This window comes from Papio anubis, chromosome 13, assembly GCF_008728515.1.
Source record: "Papio anubis isolate 15944 chromosome 13, Panubis1.0, whole genome shotgun sequence".
Classification (NCBI taxonomy): domain Eukaryota; kingdom Metazoa; phylum Chordata; class Mammalia; order Primates; family Cercopithecidae; genus Papio; species Papio anubis.
Window position 1 is genome coordinate 82,546,454 of NC_044988.1, and position 12,271 is coordinate 82,558,724.

Consider the following 12,271-nt stretch of genomic DNA (forward strand, 5'->3'; position numbering starts at 1 on the left):
TGATCTTATTTTGTCTTTTTTTCTCCACTGGGGATATTCTTGCACCTCAGAGGTTACTCACACATTCCTCAAATGACACGGAAAGTAGAGGGGTGGTGTGGAAGTTGAGATCAAGGGTCATTCTTCCAACTGTTGGGCTTACTCAAGTAGTTTAGGGAAGACACTTCAGAGGGCTGGTTTGGTGGGAGGGGAAATTCTGTGGTCTGGGAGCCAGGAAGCTTGTTCTGTTTCCAGGTGGCAAAAGTAGCTACATGAGCTGAGACAGGCCCAGGCACAGGACACAGGCTCCATGGCCCTTCTCACCCTTCCCTTCCCAGGTGCCCATCCAGAGCACGCATGTGAGGACATCTCTGTCTCAGGGACACAAGCAGCCCCTCTCCATGTGCATGGGAGATAATTGCTTAATATTAATGAAAAATTGCCACTGCCATGCTGGGCACATCAGGCCACAGTTCAGTGTCTCTTTTAACTCAGGAGTGTTCCAGACACCTCAGCAGCAAGACCCTGTGCAGGCCAGTCCCTCCGTAGTATCTCTTCTGTAAGAGAAGAGTTGGTTCAGCTTCACAATCAGGACAAGGAGGGCCAGCTGCAGCCCAGGGCAGGAGGACGAGCCCAGGTCTCAGAATTGGAGTTGAAAGATTATTAACACATGTCAGAAGATCTGGAAATTGGTCATTAGAAATTGTGCAACCTAGAAAATCTGTTTAGCCTCTGTGGACTATCACCTTTGGGATGCTCAGTGAGACAATGCAGATGAAAAGTAGATTCCTAAACTGGGCACAGGAGTGCATGCTGTAATCCCAGCTATTCAGGAGGCTGAGGCAGGAGGATCGTTGGAGCCCAGGAGTTCGAGACCAAGCTGGGCAACACAGCAAGACCCTGTTTCAAAAAAAAAAAAAAAAAAAAAAAAAAAAAGCATGTTCAACCAGACAACTGTTGAAATTTAAATATTTTCAACAGTTGAAATTCAACTGAAATTCAAACAGTTGAATTTCAACTGTTGAAATTTAAATATTTACACCCTATCTTTCACAAAGCCCATTTTTCTGAGAAGAAAAAGGAAACTGGTAGAACTTCATTACTCCTTGAAGAATTGTCAAGATGGTATTTCTACAACCCTCTGAGATCATTTCTCTCCTTTGCTCAGAAATATTTAACGCAGGAATTGCTGCCATTTTCTTTTTTGTAAATCTGATTAAAATTATGGATCCTTTCGAGAGAGAAGAGCCCCTGCACTGACACACATAAAGTTTTGCATATAACTTCTGTGGCTGTTTTACACCTGGAAGTCTATGAATCCGGGTTGCAACAATCCAGAAAAGGAATGCTTGAACTCTGAAGCATCTCAGAAGCCAAGATTATGATCCTTGATTACACTGGCTAAGCCAGTCTAGACAGTGCCAGTAGCCTTCCCTGTCTCTCAACTTCTGGTTCATCTCCAGGGAATGTTCAGTTCAGACCTACCAACCAAAGTTGACAGTCCAGGCAAAAGTCTGCCTTTGAATAGCTCTTCCCTCACCCTCGCTGCTCCTCAGACACTCTCAGCTGCCCTCAACGCATGGCACTGGTGTGGGAATAGGTACAATTGTGAAGCAGTCAGAGGCAGGTGGAGAGGCCTTCTGGTGTTGAATCAGGGCTGGCTTCCAGCTCTGCTCTGCCACCAGTGCTGCTGTGTCCTTGGCAGGTCAGGTCCCTTGATCCCAGGCCAGCACTCCTCCCTCCCTGTGCTGTACCACTGCCGTGGGCTCATCTGCAGAGCCACGCCTGGAAAGTCACGCTCGAGGAAACAGGCTGCCTCCTAGGAGAGATCCAAGCTTGAATAAAGGCTTTCACCACATCCAAGAACCTCAGAGAAGGGCAACAGTGCAGGTGTGGAGCTCACACTGTGCTTTCTTTCATAGAGCATAACAGATGTTCTGTACTGTCCCTAAAAAGGGATACAAATGGAAAATGACCCCCATCAGCCTTCCAAAAGTTTGAAGCCAAGGTATTGTCCCCACTGTGGTGTCCTGTTGGAGATTTAGATCTCACATTGGGTCGGTGTCTGAAGGGTAAGAAGCTTCAACTGGACACAGTGGCCCACACCTGTAATACCAGCACTTTGGGAGGCCAAGGTAGGAGGATTGCTTGAGCCCAGGAGTTGGAAGTTACAGTGAGCTATGATTGCATCGCCATACTCCAGCCTGAGTGTCAGAGGGAGACTTTGTCTCAATAAATAAATAAATAATAAGAAGAAGAAGCTTGGAAGTATTACTGATAGACCAGAATACCTGAAGTCAGTGAGCCAGAGCTGCAGCCCCAGCTCTTCCTTTGCCCTCTAAGTGTCCTCCGGGAAGGTACTCTCTTTTTGGCATCAGTTTTCTCTAGTATCAAATAGAAAGTATTTAACACAATGATCCCCAAGGCTTTCTCATATTAAAATGTCTCATAATCTGTGTTATTTATTCACTCCTTACCAAGCAAATGGGGGAACCTCTAAGGCAGTGCCTGATTTCTGCTTATCACAGGTACCCTTCATTTTTATGGGCTCAGGTCCCTTGGGGAGAAAACAGAGACATACACTTAACATCTCAGCACAATTCCTTCCCTACCGGCACTGTCACAATGGCACTTTGGGAAAGAGCAGCCAGGTGGTGATGGTTCTCCCATTTTACAGATGAGGAAAGGGTTTCAGAGAGGCTGTATGACTCACTCAAAGTCAGACATGGACTCACGGGATGTCAGTGCTAGAAAAGATGTCAGAGATTAAAAGAAGACAATCCTCACTGTCATTTTATTGATAATGAAACTGAGGCCCAGGTAGCGACAATGGTGGAAGCCTCAGGTTCTAAGACTCCTAGTCCCAAGTTCTTCCCATAAAACTGCTTCCATTTCATCATCTGTAAGCTGAGGCTAATCATAGCGCCCAACTCGTAGGGTAGTTGTGAGCCCTTAGCACTTAAAGATAAACTCTCAATCAATAACAGCCATTATAGGATGCTGCCTGCACTACCTTCTATATCCATTTAAGGTTTATCCATGACATCTTTGGCTAGAACTACCCCAAATAGACTTTTCATAAAATATTCAACTTTTTGTCACCTGCAGTGGGGAACTGAGAATAGGTTGGGTAAACAAAGATGAGTGAGGGCTGAGAGAGTTGAGGGCCTATCGTTTGGGAGGTGGGAAGGTATCTGTGCTATTGGGAAAGGTTCTCCTACAGATGTAGAAGAATCCAGAGCCCAACAGTCCCCCGTTGCAGAGATGAACACAATGGAGAGGGACATCTGGGCCCAGCAGGCAGCTCACAAAGAGTTATTGTCACTGTGTCTGACCTTGTTCAACGTCCCTGAAACAAGGGCAGCTGAGTTCTCATGACAATCAGTGCCGGTCATCAGAGCACAAAACAAGCTCTGTATGAGTTCCTGCCTCTCTTCACATGATGCTATCTCATTTTGCATGGCACTTTACAGTTTATCCAGAGTAAGACTTAGGCAGACTTTATCTTACCTCATCCCTACAGAATCCCTGTGCAGGGGACAGAGAATATCTGTCATCATCTCACAAGATTTCGTCTCCATTTTACAAGTTAGAAACTGAATGCAGAGATGGTTGAACAACTTTATATAAGGTCACACAGCTAGGATACAACTTAGCCAAGATCCAAACTATTACTTTTGATTCCTTATAGTCCTGTCCAAGTTTTCTCTCCAAAGGACTATACTGACCAAGTGATTTTAGTGTCTTCCATTGCTCGACTCAAATAATAAATACTCTGAGAAGTTTTATACAGTTCTGTGTGAAGGTCAGAGTCTTTCTTTGTTCTGTTTTTCTGTGCTTACTGTGAGCTATCGTGAAACTACAACAGAGCCCTGAATATACTGCCTCATGTGCTGGAATGGAGCCCTTCAATATAATTAAAGGATCATAAGCATTTGTGGTCCAGGAAATCTCCAGGCCCTATGGTGATGACTTGCCATTTTAAGTAATCACGTTTTTAAATAAAGCAGTATTTCTAAGAATTACAAAGGACCTCTGAGTGTCAGAGAAAATAGCCTGACACAGCAATTCCACTCCTAGGTATTTACTGAATAAAAATGAAAGCATATATCCACAGAATCACTTGTACGTGAGAGTTTATTGTTGCTGGAAACAACCCAGATATACACTGACAGCAAAAATATATCCACACAGTGGAACCCTACTCAGCAATAAAAAAGACTGAACCTCATAGCTCAGTCTAATCTCAGAGACACTGGGTTTACCAAAAGGAGCCAAACACAAATGAGTACATACTGTTTGATTCTATCTAGATGACCTTCCAGAACAGACAAAGGTAAAAACTATAGTGATAAAAATCAGAACAATGGTTGTAGAGGGGAGGAGGGGTTGTGTGAATAATCGACTAGAAAGAGGCACAAGGTAATTTTCTAAGGTGATGGAAAAGTTTATATCTTGTTTGGGATGATAGTTTTATAGATGTATACATTTGTCAATGCTCACCAAAGTGTATGTTATAACTTGTTTAGTATTATTAAATATTTAATAATTATTTATTTAGTATTATTATTTAGTATTAAATAATAATATTTAATACTAAACTTCTTTAGTATTATTAAAAATTATACTTCATTTTTAAAAGTCCAAATTGAGGAAAGAGCAAGAGTTACTTTAGGAAAATGTTTTCCTTATAACTCTATTCACTCACACACTTTGTTCTGCATATGGTTCCAAAGGTTAGTGATATATATTAGAGAGATATATATATATGTATGTATGTATTTAGTTTATATCTCCATTTTATAATGTACAAGACATTTTACAGTATACAATATACAATATTTATATACAATTGTGTATAAATAAACTCATATATTTAGTTTACATCTCCATTTTACAAGCTAGAAACTGAGATGCAGAGATGGTTGAACAACTACTCAAGACAAGACAGTTTTGTTTTGTCTGTTCTGGAAGGTCATCTAGATAGAATCATACAGTATGTACTCAGTGTCTCTGAGATTAGACTGAGCTATGAGATTTGGTCTTTTTTATTGCTGAGTAGGGTTCCACTGTGTAGATACAGTTTTCCTGTCAGTGTGTATTTGGGTTGTTTCCAGCAACAATGAACTCTCATGTACAAGTGATTCTGTGAACATATGCTTTCATTTTATAGAAATATATATCTAACTAATATATATCACTAGCCTGTGGAACCATATGCAGAACAACTAATATTATATATCTCTAACAAATATTATGTATATATAATGTGGTCACTTTGAGGAAGACTTTCAGAATGATCCTTGGCTTTTTGATATGTAGTCAACCTAACATGTTTTTTCTTTTTCCTTTTTTCATTTTAGAGACTGGGTCTTTCTCTGTCACACAGGCTTCAGTGCAGTGATACAATCATAGCTCACTCCAACCTCTGTCTCCTGGGCTAAAGTGATCCTCCCACCTCAGCCTCCTGAAGAACTAGAGCTACAGCATGCACCAGCATGCCCAGCTAATATTTTAGTTTTTTGTACAGATGGGAGTATCTCCCTATGTTGCCCAGGCTGGTCTTGAGCTCTGGCCTCAAGTGATCCTCCCACCTTGGCCTGCCAAAGCACTGGGATTACAGGTGTGAGCCATCACACCCATCCTGGAATAGCCCATAATGACATATAGGAAATCAGGATCACTAAGGTAAGAATGAGGAAAAAATGCCATAAGGATGTTCAGAAAAAATATCCACAAGACAGTGCAGTGTCCTACTGAGGGTGAGGGAAACTGAACCCTGAAATGGGATTCACAGGTGAGGGGTTGGGGGGCAAGCAAATGCAGGGAACAGTTTCTTCCACTTAACAACATTTAATCCTCTTTTGAGCACCTTGATATGCCTCCTAAGAAAGGTCCTGTTGCTCATCCCTAAGAAAGAGCCTCCAGAATCAGAGTGTTTGGGCTCTGCCCTTCACCAACTGTGTGCCCTACAGCAAACTACTTGGCCTCTCTAAAAAGACAGGGATCATGATGGCACCTATATCATTGGTTATTGTGCTGATTATAAAAAATAATCCACGTGAAGTAGGTAGCATAGAATTAGATACACAGAAATTGTGCAATAACTGTTAGATAACAATTATTGTTGTCCCTAATATACATGGAAAGCTCAAGCAGGCCCTGGAAATTCAGAAGAAAACTCCATATTCTAGTAGCAGAGACAGACAAGTTGACAGCTTATTACAAGTATCATGTGCTAATGACGCAGACAAATGAGATTTAGCGATTCTGTGCTATAGGTTATGTTTATTCCTACAGGAGTCCCCCAGAGGTGGAAAATGACTTTCCTATCTTCAGCACAGTCTGGAGTCAGGTCTCCTGAGTCTCAGCCCAGGGGGACATCCGCTACACTTTATCCCTTTGAAGGAAAAATCTCTTTTGAATTCTCTAGAGTTCTGTTTATCACTCTCTGGAAACAGCTATCTGTCAGTTACTGGAGAAACAGGTTAGGTGACCTCTTTACATGGTCCTTATGCTCAACCTATTTATACAGAAGCAACTCTAGGCTGCTTTCTGGAAGCTGACAGCCCTACCTTCCCCTCTGCAAAGTAGGCAGGGGCCTTACAGACGGAGATAGTCTATAAAGGAGCTGTCTTCAGGCATGAAGAAATGGGAACAGACTATTCAAGAGCTGATATGAGAGTGCAAACCCAGACAGACTGGCTCCAGGTCTAGACAGACACATCCAGGCTCTGGCTGCAAGCAGTGCTGGTCCTGGAGTTTGCCAAATAAGGGAATAGGGATGTGGATTTCCATTAACCAAGCAGCTTTCACACCCCGGATTTGCCTCCTAGGGGCTTTCTCATGGCCAGCAGTGAGCATCCACCCATTTCTCCTTCCCGTACCCCTTTTTTCTTTTTTTTCTTTCTTTTTTTGTAGAGATGAGGTCTCACCATGTTGCCCAGGCTGGTCTCGAACTCCTGTACTCAAGCAATTCTCCTGTCTCAGCCTCCCAAAGTGCTGGGATTACAGATGTGAGCCACTGCACCTGGCCGCCGCCGCCGCCGCCGCTGCTGCTGCTGCGCTGCTTCTTCTTCCTTCTTCTTCCTTCTTCTTCCCCTTCTTCTTCCCCTTCTTCTTCTTTTCTTCTTCTTCCTCTTCCTCTTCCTCTCCTTCTCCTTCTCCTTCTCCTTCTCCTTCTCCTTCTCCTTCTCCTTCTCCTTCTCCTTCTCCTTCTTCTTCTCCTTCTTCTTCTTCTTCTTCTTCTTCTTCTTCTTTCGAGACAGAGTCTTAGTGTGTCACCCAGGCTGGAGTGCAGCAGTATAATCTCGGCTCACTGCAACCTTCGCCTCCTGGGGTGAAGCAATTCGCTGCCTCAGCCTCCCGAGTAGCTGGGATTACAGGCGCCCACCACCATGCCCGGCCTTTTTTTGTATTTTTAGTAGAGAGGGAGTTTCACCATCTTGGCTAGGCTGGTCATGAACTCCCAACCTAGTGATCCACCCGCCTCAGCCTGCCAACGTGCTGGGATTACAGGCCTGAGCCACTGCACCCGGCCTGGCCTTTTCTTCTTTATTTGAAATGCCACACTCTCAGACCCTCATGTTCACTCACACATCATTCCAGCACTTACCCACATTCTCAGCTCATACATCCACTCATGTAAACAGAGGCTTAGTACTCACTCTGACTCCCAGGCATGGAATCAGAAATCCACCAAACACACATGCACACACTCCCACACAGTTACACGCACACTCATTCTCACATACTGTAACATCTGCACACACACTCTGCTCACACATTCACATCCCATGCACGCACAGGTGACACCTCATCCGCAAAGCTTTGCTGACCTCTCTCCACCAATCACTTACGATATCTCCAAAGGGGCCATTTAGGCATGTTTGGGAGAGATGCCTGGACCACTGAGTTTTCCCCAAAAAAGTCTCCCTGACCTGTCAACTTCCAGGTGGTTGGTTCTCTGTTCTGCAAAACCCAGACCCCAAACAGTGCAAGGTGTTTGCTGAGTGAACGAGGTATCAACTGCTTGGTCATCCTATTCTTCAGATTTGCCTCTGAGTCACTGTGGTAGTAGTGTGACATCTATGTGTTAACAACTTACTGCCAAATTTACACACCTTCTTTGTTTGGCAAAATTAAATATTTCTCAATACTAATTGCTTTAAAAAGAAGAGCTTCTATATGGGGAGTCTCAACCAAAAAGAAAAAGATGAAGTGGTACTAATTATCCAGCCCCTCCACCCCGATCCCTAATTGGTGGCTGCAGAGTTGAGATCCGGGAATGTTGCCTCTTAGAATGCAGGTTGCTCAAAACAGACATGATACAACAAATAGGTTCCTCCCGGGCCACTGATTAGCTACTGGAGTCCCATCCTCCCCATCCAGAGAGAACAGAAGGGACAGGGCTGTGTCTCAAAGTTATTGTCCTGGTGGCTACACATAATACTAGCCACCAGCCTCAGACTGTGACCAGAGCTAAGATTCATCCAAGTGCCTCCCTGACCTCCCCACCACCAGAAAAACACCTTTTGTTAGCAGAGCAGAACCGGCTTCTCCCTACCTGTCTCCCCCAGGGCAATGTGTCAGAACCAGGTGGTTTGCATCTGCTAGGCGTTCTTCCTCCTCAGACTCAGGCACAGTGGGTGGGGAGTCTACCTACAGTGGCCTCAGCTATTGGTTGAACTATATATGAAAATGTCTTTTTTTTTTTCAGGTTAAAAACGGTCAAATGTCAGCCATTTCATCTGGTCAAATGAATACTTTATCCTATTCCGAGAGATAAGTAAGAACATTTTCCCAGTTGGTTCCTTCCTCCAGCACCAAATGATCATTTGATTCGTGATACCTTGGGAGACATAAGATACATAGTAGATCAACAAGCGTGTATCAACTGGATGCTCCTGTTTGAACTGTTTTAGCGTTCCTAGGGGTGAAAATCCATTTATTTCTTCAAGAGGAGGAAAAGCTGCTGTAGAGAAAATTTACCATACACAAGCTGAAACCTGCTTTGCCCAATCTCCCTAAGATTAGGAAATGGCATACAGTCCGGATCAGGTAGAGATTTTTGGGGGTACATTCAGAACTCTGAATGCAGCAGGAAGCCTACACAGGGACAGAGAGAGGGGATCCATTCCTATCTTCTTTTCATGAGACTGAAAGGAAGTACAGGGCCAAGCTTCTGGATAAGCACTCACTTTTTTAAAACATTGTGTTTATAGATCCATGTTCACTGCAGCAGCATTGTTTACAATAGCCAAAAGGTGAAAGCAACCCAAGTGTCCATCAGTGGATGAATGAATGAACCAAATGTGATATATACTTACAATGAAACATTATTCAGCCTTAGAAAGGAAGAAAATGCTGATACACACCACAATATGGATAAACTTTAAGGACATTATGTTAAGTGAAATAAGTCAGTCACAGAAGGACAAATACTACGTGATTCCACTTAAGAGGTATTGAGAGACATTCAAATCATATGCAAAGTAGAATGGTGGTTGTGAGGGGGCAGGAGGAGAAGGGAATAGGGAGTTGTTTAATGTGCATAGAATTTCAGCTTTGCAAGATGAAAAGCATCTTGGATATGGGTTACACAATATATAATTAATGAATATAATTAACAATACTGAACTGTACACTTAAAATGGTTAAGAGAGCAAATTTTATGTTGTGTGTGTGTGTTTGTTGTTGTTGTTTTTGTTTTGTTTTGTTTTTGAGATGGAGTCTCGCTCTGTTGCTCAGACTGGAGGGCAGTGGTGTGATCTCAGCTCACTGCAGCCTCTGCCTCCCAGGTTCAAGCAATTCTTCTGCCTCAACCTCCCAAGTAGCTGGAATTACAGGCGCCCATTACCACGCCCAGCTAATTTCTGTATTTTTAGTAGAGATGGGGTTTCACTATGTTGGCCAGGCTGGTCTCAAACTCCTGACCTCAAGCGATCTGCCTGCCTCAGCCTCCCAAAGTGCTGGGATTACAGGCGTGAGCCAACATGTCCGGCCTATGTTATGCGTATTTTGCTACAAGTTTGCTTAAAAAGTATTTGTAAATCTGCTGTCATCAGCTGGATGGGACATGGACAGCTGTTTTTCAAACGTGTTTACCCTGCAAATGTGAGGCAGTCTGAGCATTGGCCTTCCGAGCTCAGTGCAGCATTGCTGGAGACACCAGACCCCTCAGTCTTCCTGAAGGAGGCAGGCATGCAGGGCCGGGAGTCCCGGGCAGCTGGAGTGGACAACCTTGCAGCAGCTATGAAAGGAATCTGTCAAGACAACTGAGGCAAAGAGCCTACACCTGTGAATTCTCAGGGGTGTGGCCCCCTTCAGCCCTGGCATCAACAGTGAAGGGATCCACACAATATTTACCTTCCTTGCGAAACTAAAACAAACCATTGTTTTCTTTCTCAGCTGTCCAGAGGCCTGCTGTTTGCTCTGGTTTGGCTCAAAGCCCTTTCAGACAGTCAGGAAAGTTATAAATGTGGATGCCCCCTACAATAGGCTAAATAATGGCCCTAAAAATTATCCAGGTCCTGATGCCTGGAACCTGTGAATGTTATCTGGCAAAAGAGACTTTGCACACGTGATTAAATTAAGGATGTTGAAATGGGGAGATAATCCTGGATTATCTGGTGGGTCCTAAATGTAATCATAAGGATCCTTAAAAGAGGGAGGCAGCCAGGCATGGTGGCTCATATCTGTAATCCCAGCACTTTGGGAGGCCAAGGTGGGAGGATCATGAGGTCAGGAGTTCAAGACCAGCCTGGCTAACATGGTGAAACCCCATCTCTACTAAAATTACAAAATTTAGCCAAATGTGGTGGTGGGCACCCATAATCCAAGCTACTTGGGTGGTTGGGGCAGCAGAATCACTTGAACCAGGAGGCAGAGGTTGCAGTGAGCCGAGATGGTACCACTGCAACTCCAGCTTGGGTGATAGCACAAGACTGTCTCAAAAAAAAAAAAAAAAAAAAAAAAAAGTGGGGGGAGTGGGAGGTAGAAGGAGACTGGACACAGAAGAGAGAAGACAATATAAAATTTGAAGATGCCACACTGCTGCTGGCTTTGAAGATGAAGGATGGCCTCCCACCAGTCAAGAAATGCAGCTCTAGAAGCTGGAAAGGAGAAGCACAGGAAAATAAGTTCTCCCATAGAGCTTCTGGAGGGAGTGCAACCTTGATGATACCTTGATTTCATCCCAGTGAAACTGATTTCATCCCTCTGATCTCCAGAATGGAAAGAGAATAAACACGTGTTGTTTTAAGCCACTACACTTGTGGTCATTGGTCATAGCAGCCACAAGAAACTAATAGACCCCTACTTCCCACTCAGGTGGGCTGGCTGGTCCATGTCCTCTCTCACCCCAACAGGCTTCAGAACCACCAGAGGAGGATGGATGGGGAGTCCAGACTCCCAGGCACAGAGGCAGTTGGATGTTCCCTGCCTTCTTCAGGGCTCTCTCCTGGAACTTGGATGCAGTGTGGGAAGTTCCCCAGCAGGGAAAAGGAGCACCAGCCTAGTCCTGGCTCCCTGGGAATGAGGAATCATGGAACAGGAACCCCGGGGAGTACCCTCCGAGTTCTCAGCCACCCAGGATGAACAGAGTCATGTTCAGGAGCAAAGAAAAACATCAGGATCCCAGTGGTGGCAGAGCCAGGTAGAAAGGTCTCATGCAGTGAGGAACGCAGGCTCTGATCATTCGTAGGAAGAGCAAAATGGCCCAGAACCAACACTCCCAGCCTTTGAAAGGGGCAAAGTGTCCAGGTTTGAAGACCACATACGACTCCTCCATGTACATGTCCTGACCCCGCCCTGTGAATCCTCACTGGGACAGGCCGGGGAAGGGCCTGGGATGCCCATACCACAACTGTCACAGCTGCCCGTTTGTAAGCACCCACTGTGTGCCCCATGCTAAAATGACTGCCCCCATGGGCTGTTCTGAGCAACTTTATTGCTTTTCTTCTCTGATATTTGTGGATCGTTTCCTCACTTATTTCAGTTTTTGTTTTCCTCTCTTGACTGTCTCTGTGAGCTCCCTCAAAGACTGTGTGGAGGCAGGATACATTAATAAATCAACAAATGGTCAATCTATTTATTTATTTATCTGTTTTTTGAGACAGAGTCTTACTCTGTTGCCCAGGCTGGAGTGCAATGGCGAGACCTCAGCTCATTGCAACCTCCACCTCCTGGGTTGAAGTGATTCTCCTGCCTTAGCCTCCCGAGTAGCTGGGATTACAGGCATGTGCTAATTTTTGTATTTTTAGTAGTGACGGGGTTTCACCATGTTGGCCAG